General features: G+C 37.3%; 1 protein-coding gene across 3 annotated transcripts in view; it reads left to right on the top strand.

The window, feature by feature from the left end:
* Window positions 1-9,709: 9,709 nt before the first annotated feature.
* Window positions 9,710-13,381, top strand: part of RXFP1 (relaxin family peptide receptor 1) — a 100,742-nt gene continuing 97,070 nt past the window's right edge. For 2 of the 3 annotated variants that reach the window (XM_021270245.4, XM_013096644.5), the window contains exon 1: window positions 11,438-11,534. The gene's annotated coding sequence lies outside the window, so the exon portion shown is untranslated. Of the gene's footprint in view, window positions 9,811-11,437; window positions 11,535-13,381 lie in introns of those variants that run through there. The other variant, XM_072037361.1, reaches the window with a different exon arrangement.

Genomic DNA, 13,381 nt, shown 5'->3' with positions numbered 1-13,381 from the left:
TTTGCTTAGACATTTATTTCAAAAATGTTTTCCAGGAATTTCTAAGACAATAATTTAATCCTTTCTTTCAGCCTCCTGTTTCAGACAAGTATCCAGACAAGTTTCTACCAGTAAACAAGTATCTACCAGTAAAATCTACAGCCAGTGTTAAGTACTTTTTCTAACTTAGGGGAGTTTTCTTCTATACAAATTATAAATTTTGAAACACAACACCAACCTGGGGAACATCAAAAAAGCAGAAACTACTCAGGTCCTACCTTCACCTTAGGGCTCTTGAAAATATACAATTATTCACAGCTTTTTGCCAAGGAAAAATTCACACTGATAAGTTGGGTGGCTTTGAATAGTGAATTAAAAGTAAGGGACACAAAAGACTTAAAGATAGAAAACACAGTGATAGTACTTCCCTCCAACACAAAACTATCCGTCTTCAGTAGATTTCTAATTTTTTGGTTTCTTGTTTGGTTGGTTGGTTGGTTCGGTTGGTTTGCTTTGCTTTGCTTTGCTTTGGTTCCTCCCTCCGCCCCCAATTTTTACTTTGTTTCACTTTCCTAAATCGAGTATTTCTATGATGTTGAAGAGATTGTTCTCTAAACAGGACAAAATTAGGTGTTAGAAATCAGAAGCTTGATTCCAGTCTGGCCATTATTGAACATGATTAAATTTTTTAGAGATTATTCCTTTATGATTTCAGCATGCATCACAGTCCTATTATTTTTACATAGGATCTGGAGCAGCTTTTGTCAATAATTTTTCTTGTGTGTGTAACTTTTTTTTTTTTTAAACACAGTGTAGTTAGAATGTTTTGAGACTGTGGTCTTTATAGCTAAGAGCGAAAGAGGAAATTTTGTCTAGGAAATTTAAGTCAGACAAAAATTGCTATTCATAATCAATATGAAGCTTTTTCTCAAAAAAAAAAAAAAAGTATTCTAGCTTGCCACAGTATCAAATGAGTGCAAATAGAGTTTGCAGACTTGTCAGGTGTCCGCTGTTCTTGCAGTAAGAGTGAAAGGTGAAGGGAGGGACACAGATCTGCAATGGAAGTTAAAAATTGTAGCTTAAGTCTTTTATTCCTCTCCACAGAGGGACTTGTAGAATATAATTACCAACTTGCCTTTACTGGCCTCTTAAATTTTGAATATCAATTACAGTACTAAGTTTCTTTGTCCTGATGTTATGTGTAGTGTCAGTCACATTCTTTGACAGGAAATCTGACTGCATTTTGCTGACAAAAATATGTATTCTACTATAAGCACACTATATGCCAGAACTGGAATAACTTTACAAGCACAAAATATGGTATGATCAGAAAAGTAATAATGTTATCTGTTATAAAAAGAATAACCCTGCTGAACTCTAGCACAATTCCTTCTCTATTCAGTAAATTGTATTATTACATAAGGTAGATTTATAGAAATATGTGACTTCTTCATCAAGCAAGCAAAATTCCGATAATTTTTTGAGTTTAAACCATGCAGCTTCAGCCCTGCTGTTTGTAGTGTTTTGAGTTGGGTTTTGTTAAATATTGTTTCATCACTGACTTGGGTTTTGTTAAATATTGTGCTTGGGCAAATTATGGTCTGAACAGTGTTCATTTGTGCAAATCTGCAGAGTAATTTGCTACTTGCTAACAAATCATAGTTACTGCTGGGAAGGCATCGTGTTGTTAAAATGAGACTTGCAGTAGGTATAGCTGCCGAGATAGTCGTAATTTATAACTCAAAGCGTATGGATAACCTCAGTACAAACATGGATAGATGAGGTTTTGAGGCATTTATTTTAATCCATACATAAGAAATAGAAATGTTCACATGTTCATGCAATTGATATATATATATATAATGTATAATATATATATTAAAAAAAAAAAAAAAAAAAAAAAACAAGAAGAAGAAGAAATCTTGACTGTGTTAATATAATCAGGTAGGCAGTTGGCAAAATAAGTATGTCCCCATTATGCTAGGTAAGATGCTATGCTAAGCATCTTCTGTTTCTCCTGGCTTAATTATACATTTCTGTCAAAGTGTGGTCATACTTGCTTCAGATACTGTGTATCTGGATGTGCCTTGGGTCAACAATAAAGATAGAGTTCCTAAGCAGATATGACAAAGAATAGAGTAAAAATTGCTCTCAGGAACAAAAAACGATCTGTTCTACTTTTAAAGTATTTGCATCTGAAAAGGAAATTCAAGTTCTGGCCACTCAGCAGTGGTAATTCGTAATGGAGGCATGGCCTGGCCTGGGGAGCAAGAAGGGTTGGCAACAGGAGGGTAACACCGGCAAGGTTGATGTGAATAAAGTGGCCCTCTGTGCGGGCTGCTGTCTGGTAACGTAAGAAACACCACAGCTTTGGGTTGTAAATATCATGCTTAGGATGTTTCTGCTGAACTGAGCTGGTGCTAGGGAGTGAACCAAGCACCAGGGTAAGGCACCAGATGCCAATGGTCCCAGGATTGGTGCTGGCACTGGGGCAGATGGAATGGATTGTGGTGCAGCTTCGCAGGCCCCTTGTAGATCCACTTGTGGATGTAGGTCTCTGCCTGATGTTAATTAATTGTTCATTAATTCTTTTCATATTTAAGCACAGACGTGTGTTTAGTTTACATCAGGGAGTACAACAGAAACTCCCAGATGGTTTGGTGTCAGGAGTGGGGTTGCTGCTCGCTGGCAGGCGCCGCCAGACTGGAGCCAGAAGGGAGGCCCAGGTGGCACCGCCATCAGAGGTGAGCGATCCTTGTCGCCTGGTCTCACCAGCAAGTGATCTTCACCCCAACGTCATCTCCTGGGTGGCCATCATGTCAGTGGTAAGCAAACTGCCTGTTATTTTAGTTAGTGCTTATGATATAAAGGTCAGAGGAAGATAAAGGGGATGGTTGAAACTGAAGTAAAAGGATGTTGTTTAGCTGAATGAGAGTGGGCTAGGTTTGAGGAAACTGAAAGATCCAGTCAAGCTCCAAAGTCATCTCCATAGGTGACAACAAGTTGTCTCATGTGTGGGGTCAAGTTTTGAAGGGATGAAGTCAAAGCTTTATCTCCTCAGTGAGAGCCAAACCTCTCCTTGTGTCCCTTTGCTGTGTACGGGCCTTGGCTTCATGATGTCTCCTTTTTGTTTGGGCACAGAAGCTACATGGTGTAAGCCCTGAAAGCTTTTGGCCTCAGGGGTATCAAGGAAAAGCTCTTTCTTCTGGGGGACACCCAAACCCTTCCTATCCCATTGTCGTGAACAGATCTCACGTTTGTGCTTCTTCACAGAGAAAAGTCAAAAACAAGTTGGGAAAATGGGTCGAGCTTCCTCCTGTCCAGACCCTAAAAGCCTTTTAGGCCCCATGTGCCACAATTAGGGTTCACGACTGGGGAGGAAAAATGGGGGCAGGCAGTGGGCCCCACTTGCCCACCAGCAGGACGGCTCTGCTGGTATCCAACCATTACGGCAGCTTCCAGACGGGGGAGCCTTTGACCTGGATAAATTAACATAAATAAGCTATAAATAAGCTGAAACAAATGGATGCTCAATTTTCACGTGACAAGGAGGCGAACAAAACCAGCTAGCTTATTATAGCTAGCTTACAGAGAAATAAAGCAGCAATGAAAGAACAAATTGAAAATATTAAATCTGGTGAAAAATGAAAGTAAGGATCCTTCAGTTGCAGCACCTAAGTCTCTCTACCAAAGCTTGGTATCTTGATCCTCTGGTGATGCCAGACACCCCATCTTATTACAAGGCTAAGACACAGTACTCTACAAATTGAATTTCCAAATTTGTGAAGAATCAGGTAGAAAAGGGAAGAACTCCAAATGAGGCCAAACAATTGTTTGTAAAAAGAGATGAGAAGAAGCACAAGGAGGCGTTTCAAAGACTTGTAATGATGAATGTTTGTGAAGGGAAGAAAGGGAGAATGAAGGGGAACTTCAGATTGTAACTGCTCAGCAGCGACAATTCATGACCAAGGAATAGCTCGTGATACCCCTTTACAGACTCCTTGTAGAACCACTTTTGGCAGCAGCCCCCAGTGGGCTGTTCGTTAGTTCTTTTTATATTAAAGCCCAAATTGTGTCTACTTTGCCTCAAATGGTACAATAAAAAAATCCCCAACACATCATATATACAGTGGGATTTTCTCAATTGCTTTTGAGAGTTTTAGACATGTCCCTTGTGATGAGATGGGATTTCTTAGATTTTAGCCTTCTATTATGAGATATTCTAACAAAATTAAGTCAGATGCTAAGCTGAAGTTATATTAGGAAGTTCATAAATTTTGAGATGTAGAAGTGTTTTTGCAGGTCTGTTTTTGCTCTAACCATTTCTAATGAAATAGTGGGGCAGCTTCTCCCACATAGCAAATGAAAGCAAATTCCTTACAAAACTAATGTGGAAAATAATTCAAGCATATAATTTAAATTGTTTATGTAAATTCTGATTCCTATCTGTTTAAATTCCATACAGTATCATACAAAACAATTTGCAGTCAATGTTATTTATGATGCTGTGATAGGAGTATGGAAATAATGGTGTGATGTGCTATAAACTTTTTCATCTCCTGAGCAGAGGGTTTATAAGTGGGACCTGTGGTGTACCAATCCAGCAAAGAACAAAACTTCCCAAGCAGCTCATGTGGCCCTTTGTGGAGGAGCTTCTTTCTCAGTTTACTGACTCAATCATTTCTAGTGGCAAAATCTGTGCTTCCAAATGTTGTTTCAGTCAGTGAATATCATCAGTCCTAAAAGTTGCTCTCTGTCGAATCACCTAGAATTTTCCATTTAGGAAGAAACAGTGGATCTTTCCAAAGTAATTCCTCATTTGCCCTGCTTATCTTTCTATAAAACGTGTCATAATAGAATGATGCAGAATTGAGCCTCAAATGACATGTTGATTCCTGTGGAGGAATGGTTAAGTGAAGTAGGACATGTGGATGTTGAGCAGTTAGGAGGCAATGGGCTAGTGAAGTACCATACTCAACTCATATGAGCCTGGGCACGTAAGCAGCTGGCTGAGAGCCAATCAGGCTCAAGGACACGATGCCCTTGGTCGATCGGGAAAGTCCCTAAGGCGGGAGGGTAGCTAAAAGAAGGAGGAACTGACTGAAAAGCCCGGGAAGTGTTAGCCAATCCTGAGCTTAGTTTCTGCAATATGTATGAGTTGATTATGTTCGAACTAGATAAAAGGCGACTGAGCTATCCATTAAAGTTGAAGTTCACTGTTCACTCATATTGAGCGTCTGTGTCTTCCTTCCGTCGACAACAGATTCCTAAATCCTTGTCCTTGGAATCGTTCTTCTCCTCTACAGATATGTGGGGCAAGACTGTTTTCAAGAGACTAGCTAGATGCTTTTTACCTAGAATGTGGGAAACTAGAAACAAAAGATATCTCCCACCATTGCTACAATTTATGTTTGATTAGGAAATGTGTACATCTTAGCTTTCAAATATTGCTAGTAGAATGACCATTTAATCAACTACTTTCACTACTTACTCAACTAAAGAACATGGTGTTCAATTTTACTCTGTGTGTGTGACAAGAAAAATAATTTATGTAATCATTGCACTGGGAAGGATACTGGGAAGGTAAATTTGCCAGAGGAATATTACAGTCTTTTTTGTGTTTGGGCCCAAACACATTGAGCCTACAGATACAGACTGTAGATTTTCAGAGAAAAGAAAACTTCATGCAAGTTCTCTATATCAAATATGGCAGTCTTTTCACTAACAGATTACTCACTCATTTCTATAACATAATGCACTATGGAAAAACAGAACGTTATCAAAAGCCATTTTTCTACCAAATCTTATCTGACAGGCACATCGAGAACACACAAGGGGAGAGGAACAAAATCCAAAAAAAGCGAAATTCCATAGAGAGCTTAAATATGGACATAAAGTGTTAAACATGCCCAATTTCATGCTGAATTTAAACATACCAGAGGGCTGACAAGAAGGTCCAAAACAAATTGGTGATTTTAGATAAATTTATACTCCAACATTTTGCAAACAGATTTACAAATCTTGAAAGATCTTGAAAACTAAGGCCTTCTCAGAGACAAAGATGAATATGACCATTAATATCTGTGTAACAGAGAATTACATTATTTGTGATATATTGTTGATAAAAACTATAATAAATAAAAAGGTACATTTCAATTAAATTCATAAAAGGGAAATTAAATTAGTAGAATTAGTAGATCTGTGTTTTGCCAGATGTAAGGAAAAGCTGCGTGTTTATAGATAATTTTTTCTCCTCAAAGCAAAAAAAAAAAAAAAAAGGGCCTGTTTTGGCAATTTGACCATCCTTGTTTCTAGTTCCTGTCTTGTCTTCAGAAATCCTACATCCTTCTTGAACCATCCTCCTGCCTTTCCTCTTCTAATCTAAATTCATTATGCAATTTTATTTTGTGACCTTGACTTTTTAACCTTCTAACTCCAACCTAGGGCACACTAAATCCTCTTCAGTAATGAGCTTCTAACTTTCTGCTGAGTCACCAGGAAACTGAAAATATAAAGGTATAGTGAAAGCAGAATTAATTTGTTTCATAAGGCAAATCTCATGAGACAAATTCCCAGAGTAGTATGAGAAATCATGTTGGAACACTTCTCCATCCCTTAAAAAAATGTTCTTTATTAATATTTTTGGTTATTTCACATACCTTTCCAAACAGGAAAATATTCCACAGCAAGCTAAGCTGTCTGTTACTTTGTAAGCTGACTGTCCAGGTTCCTCTGTGCACTGAGAGAGACTTTTACTAAGTACAAAATGGACTTGGATTCTTTGTGCTAAGGGATAATTGCAAGAATGACTTTGACCCATGCCATCCATTTGCTTATGCATTCCTATACAATAGTTATCTTTCTGAATAAAATTAAACTCCTCAACCGTTGGTTCCTCAACCCAGCTTTCTGAATTTTTCCTTGCTAAATTTTTGTAGCAAGAATATGTTGAAGTTATGAATTTACATAGCCTGTGTGTTATGTTGTAATTATAAGAATATGATCTGGAATTATGCTATGCGGAAGTCTCAACCAACTTAAGCAATATAATTCAGCTAATGGAGAAATAATGTAAAATAAAAAGGCATATGAAATACATTTAATATATTTGTACATGAAAACTGTGAGCAAAAATAGATCAGGGAGAAGTGAGACTTTCTCTCAGAAACTGAGAACGTCTAAAAATTTTCAAATGTACATATTTGCTGGTCAGTATTAGCAATAGATACCCATAGTTTTTTGTTTGTTTGTTTGTTTTCTTTTCTTTTCTTTGGCTAAAATTCACAAAATCATCAATATTTTTTTCAGGAAAAAACAATCTGCTAATATCCACTTCTGCAATTGACTTCAGTTGGACAATTAAAACTCAGTTAACCTACCAAAGACCAGTATTATTAGAACTCTTTAGGACTCATATTTTCTCCTCCAAACTTAGGTTAAAAATTAAGAGATCTGTGGTGAGCAGGGCGGGCAAGGGGAAAGAGATGTATGAGGGCCTCTTTACTGACAATGTGAGCTCATGAGTACCTGTCATCAGCACCTTTGACTGAAGAGCAGTGCATATGGGCCAAAAAAAAATCTGAGGAGGCATTGTAATGCTGAGAGTAAATTGGTGTCTTCACGAGGTGATTTGATTATTTGGTGGAGAGTCCAGAAAGAGTACAAAGAGGCAGATGGAACAATTTGTGAGAAGCAGGAAAAGAAGGACACCAAACAAAAGAGGGAAAAGAAAGAGTGCTGAAGAGAAAGAGGAACAGTAGTTAGACATGGGAAAGAAGAGACTTGAGAATAGGAGAGGAAGTAAAAATAGAAAGAATAAAAACAATGGATGCAAGTGTAAAGGTAGAAAATGGGACAAAATAACCAGAACCAACCAAGAGGTGTTAAGTGATATAAAGAACAAAACTAGGAATGAAGAGGAAGCAAAGAGTGTCAGGGTATAGAGGGGAAGAATGTTACAAAGAAGAAAAAAGAGGGAGAAGAGCAGAAAGGGGAAGGTGAGGGAAGATAACAGGTGGAAAGTGTGAGGGAGTTGTGCTAAGTATCAGGCAAGAGAATTTAGAAGCACTAGCAGGGTTGCTCAATTTTGGCATACTGCAGCACAGCAGTGCATGCGTGCAAGGGTGTTTGACAACCTGGGTAAAACAATCGGCACAAACCTACTTGTCTAGAGTCTAGAGACTTTCAGAATGGGAGGAAGAGGCCAGAGTGGATGGGAAATGATAGCCAGAGTTCTGGACACAAGTGTTAGGAGACCCAGGTCTGCCCTGGCCATTCTTCATACCACCTTGGGCTGCTAGAGCCTGCCAGCACCTGAGATTGTTCTCCTGCCAGTCACTTTATGCTCACTCACTGGAGCAATCTGGTGAGGAAAGGAGAAAAAACTACATGGAAAAATGAGAAAGAAATATCAAAAACCTATCCTTGCCATTTTCATATTGCCTAATTAGAACAGTATTTCTGGGGATGGGAACAGAAATGGAGGCTGGACTGGGAATGGGCAGCTGTGAACATTTCTCAGAGCATCCATTTAGAAAAGGTCAAGCCTCAGAGGGCCCCATGTCTCCTAATGGTTTCAGTGTTTCTCCAGTCTGGTGGTTACCACAGTGACATAACTATTTTGTTGCGGTTTGCTAAGGAAATAAATTATTTGTTCTCAGTAAATCCCAGTTACCACCTCTTATTCTTTTCTGTGTCAACATGATCTCTTTCCTTCAGTTATTTAAAAATTGTTTGAAATTAAATTGAAGAAATAAATATTTCATGAACAATTTAATACTCCTTCAGTGGTGCAAAGGAATACAGAAAATGTGAGCCCCCGAAATACATCTCAGACTTCATCTTCAGGTTACTTTTCAAGAACACAAGGGAAACTCATGACTCAGAATTATTATGGGTTCCTTTGCAGCAGTTAATTTTCAGATTTTTATTATGCAAAGTAGAAGAATTATGTCCTGTTTATGTTAGCAATGCATCTCAAAGATAAACAGAACTTTCCTTCTGTTCTACCCCTACATATTTCCCTCCTTTCTTTTTTACTCATTTTCCCAGGTTGTCAGCTCAGACAAGCTTGAATGAATCCCATGCAAATCCCACTGACCTGACTTCCCTATAGCAGTGTATATACATAGCTCTCTAACACCAAAACAAGCGGATTTTAGTTGCAATCATCAGAAAATAAAGAAGTGATCATTTCTCTAAGTAGTATACCATCTCTCTTCTGCTTTTTGCATTTACGTTGCTTACTTTACAGTGGTTAGATAAACAATTTCTGTTATCAAAAGCAATAGGTATGGAGAGAAAGACTTCTGAATGAAGTCACATTTCTTTAGTGTACATCTCTGAAACTAGTGAATTTCATAACATACCATGACTTTGGGATCATTTCATGACCTTTATCCCTTCTCTTTGCTTTTTTACTATTTAAAAAGCAAATGCCAGCTTTCTCCAATAGCTGCAACCTGTGTGAGTTCAGCACTTCTCCTTTATTGACAGCAGCCTTAGGCTGAAAATATCTGTGGGGTGCAAAACCTTGTGATCCTTGTTCAACAGAATTATGCCAGCAGAAGTCCTTAAAATTGACACATTACCCAGCAAAGCTGCATTTTTCTCAAGTGAGCTCACATAACCCGTTTATCATATTGTTACAGTGTCTTTACTACACACCTTCACTTATATGAGGAGCATTTCGCTACTGCTGTATCCAACTATGCTGCAGTAGTAAAGCATTATTGAACATACGGAAGAGCATGAACTCATATTATTTCACCATCTTAAAAGCATCTATATGGGCAGAACAATACGCTCCATCATAGGCAAGTTAAACAAAAGGTATGTTTCCCAATTTCTTCTATTTTTTTTTTTTATGTTATCCTTTCCTTAATTTACAGAATTTTTATTTGTGGTAATATTCCTACTAGCATTATTGTTGTTGTTATAACTATTTATATCATGCTCATATTTTAAAGGAAAACTAGTCTTAATGAGACTTCTGTCAAAGAGATTGTATCAATGAAAGGATTAGCTTCTTTCCCTTCATGCTTTGAAACAAAGTTGGCTTTGAAAAAGTCTTATCATTCTGCTAAAGACAATGTTGCAGACTAAGTCACAATCTGATTAGTCAAAGCAAGTTAATTAATCTTCAAATGCATATTTAATCACACATCCTATGCATCTCGGCACAGTTCAAGCATTAAGTACATTAGTCATTACTTTTCAGTAAAAGGTAAAGTGAACAACATCTAAGATTTGAGAAGTACAAATTTTAATCAAAAGTGCATTAAAAGTATATCATCTGGGGATCTGCAGGGATGAACCTCCAGATGAATGGCTTCGTGACAGAGGAACGTGGCTGAAAGTTTTTAATACGTGACTGCAGTTTCGTATCTGATCTGAATGGACATAGTTCAGATCCAGCTGGTAGGTTTCTGTTTCGTAGTTACCACTGAGAGGCACACATCTGTAATTTACTTGGGCAATTCAGTCTTCAGGCCAAAGATCAAACTAAGAGCAGAGCAGTGAGACACCCAGGCAGGGCAATCTCTGCTGCCTCTCCCTTTGAGGTGTTTTTTCTTTCAGAGTTAAAACAGAAAACTTTTCAGGGAGCTTTGAAAACTCCTGTGATAGGTCTCTCTCTTCAATTCACATTTGCAAAGTACATTACATTTGATGTCCATTATCTAAATGTCCATTTACTTCATTCATTTGCCTTAAACAGGGACGGTTCTGCTAATGCTTGCTTTTCTGTTGTTTTTTATCTTTTTCCTATTTTAAGGAGATACTATCATTTCGTTATTTTTAATGAGACCAATTTTTAAACTTGGCATTTGGATAGAGCGACCCTTAAAAAGCAGGTGTCTGTTTTAAGAAGCCAGTTACAAAGGTGTTTGTTTTTTGTTTGTTTGTTGTTGTTGTTGTTGTTTTTTCCCCTTTACCATCTTTTTTAAGTGTAACAGCTGCCTGTGACACTTTTAACTAAATAACAGGAATTTTTGATTTTCTGCTCGATGGCCTCCTTCCTGAAAAATCAGCTTTCAACTGTTGCATATTTTAGTGAAAACATCACAGCATTTTACATAGCAAGAAGCTGTGATGTCATTACTGCTGAGTTTTGATCACTGCAGGAGACTGCAGATTGAGAAGAGCCTCACAAGCAAAGTAAAATAATAGCTAAGCACATTTTAATTTGTACAAATGTACTGTATTTCATAATTTGTTTCTACATGCAAGTTTTTCTTTTTAACAAACATGCTACAAATGTGTGACATTGATGGTGGAAGATGTGCTCGTTCTGAGAGCCATGATGTTGTATAAATCAACTATTTCTTAGCACAGCTGTACCTTTAATATACGAAAGAAGCTAACTTTCTGCGTTGGCAACTGGAAAGGAGTTAATTGGATTCTAGTCCACCTGTAGAGCTAATTAAGCAATTAGTTATAAATAAGCGCCTGACAAATGCAAGACTTATATCTTCTCCAGATTAAAATGGGTTGTGTAGGTTCAGCTCCTGGATGTTTCACAAGCCTTCAGATGATTGGTGGCTGTTGTTTAAAAGGTACTGTTCTCAGTTTAGGTTATGTGGTACTGATTTTTCTACTTAGTTGGTAGACTGAGCTGTTTCAGTCATAATATCGCTTTTAAAGTTCTCTTAGGAACCTCTTCTATTTTACTTATGTGTTATAAAGAACCTGAAAACTGTTTGATGCAGACCTAAAATACTCAAAAAAAAAAAAAAGTATTGAGTCCTGTAATTGACTTCTTATCCTTGTCTTAAGGAGAAATCAGATCTAGGAGGATAAAAAACTGGGAGTGCTTTTAGTATGGTTATACTAAATTTGAAAGGGAACCACTATTACATAGGTATGACTTTTCCTTAGAAATGAGGAGGATAAAAATAAAATGCAACAAATGCTTATCTTTGAGCAGAATAGACATCAGCTAATAATTAGTAATTACAAAACCACAGTCCTTCACCTGGTTTTGGTCTGTCATTAAAAAACTACAATGGGAGGAAAAAAAATGACTCTAAGAGGACAGTCTTTGGGAAGGATGAGATAAAGAAAAGTCATCAGAAAAGTTTTTAGTGACAGATCGTGCTACTTATATAACAGGATATATTTGTCATGCGATGTATTTTTTGCAGGATGGTCTTTCACATCTAAACAGTTCTAAAGAACCAGGGAAGACTAATCCTGTGTGACAGCTAACAGGCATAGCCAATGTATTCATTGTCACAATACTTTTTTAATATATAGCTTTCATTTTCATTTCCTGTCTGTCTAATCAGGTATTTTCAGGCGTAAGTAGTGAAAAACTTGGATTTTAAAAACTGACAGCTTTTTGTGAATGCTGAGATTAAAATTATCATATAATTTGAGCAGATGCGTAAGATCACATACATAAATTTTGGACTTTACTCAGAAACTCCTTTGGAAGCAGGTTATTTAACTAATTATGGCAAGATTTCTTCCCTTCATTTTGAAATATCTGGTGCTGTCCTCAGAGAAGCAAGTATGAGTTTGACAAGATAATGGTATAATTTAATTAGACACAGATTTGTGTTGATCATGTAGTGTGGTCACAGTTCCTTCTTTGAAGAACTTCTTCCTGCTTTATAACTACTATTCTCTCTGATTGCTTGAAAATCTCTTCTTGTAAAAAGTGTGCAGCTTTTCAAAGTTGAAATGGGGATGAGTCACAAAGCACTCAAATCTTTCTTTGCTCCTACCAGACTGCTCCACATCAGGTGTAATTGCATTTCTTCCATGTGAACCTTCTTGTGACACGTGCATCAAATCTCTGGGATGCAGGGGGAGCTCAGGCAGGATCTGTGTGGGACAAGCAGTTTGATGTTGACCCTGAGAAGGTGACTTCTGAATTTATAGAAGGAATTTTAATACAGCAGCATTTAAGTCCTCTGTGAGTGTGATCCATTAAGAATGTAAAAACATTTGGGTTTATGATCTGCTCTCTTTGTACAGAGTGAATGGGATTTTATTAAAAAATCTAAACTGGTTGCTTCTAAAGTCAATAAATATAACTTCAAAAGCCCATGTGATCCACTCTGACAACTCATGGGGGTCACATAAGAAATTATTTTTCTAGGAATTGGATGTTAAAATAAATGTTTCTTGTGTGTTTTGCTTCTTCATTTAGTAACCTTAGAGTAGGATCCCACAGCCCTCAGCTGGAAGTTGTTTTAGCATTCTGTCTCTATGTACAGGAAACATGTAATCAGATTGAAGCAAATAAATTTTTATGAAGTTTTGATTTAGGTTAACAGAATGATTTTGGCCTACAAAAGACTTGTAGGAGAAGAGAAACTCTGTATAATGTTTAGAGAGTTCTTATGAATCACTGTTGTTACTGTTGTGCCATACAGGGTAACTCAGGGAACAGACA

Source organism: Anas platyrhynchos, chromosome 4, assembly GCF_047663525.1.
Source record: "Anas platyrhynchos isolate ZD024472 breed Pekin duck chromosome 4, IASCAAS_PekinDuck_T2T, whole genome shotgun sequence".
Classification (NCBI taxonomy): domain Eukaryota; kingdom Metazoa; phylum Chordata; class Aves; order Anseriformes; family Anatidae; genus Anas; species Anas platyrhynchos.
Note: the sequence above shows the minus strand (reverse complement) of the source record. Positions and strands in the feature narration are given on the sequence as shown.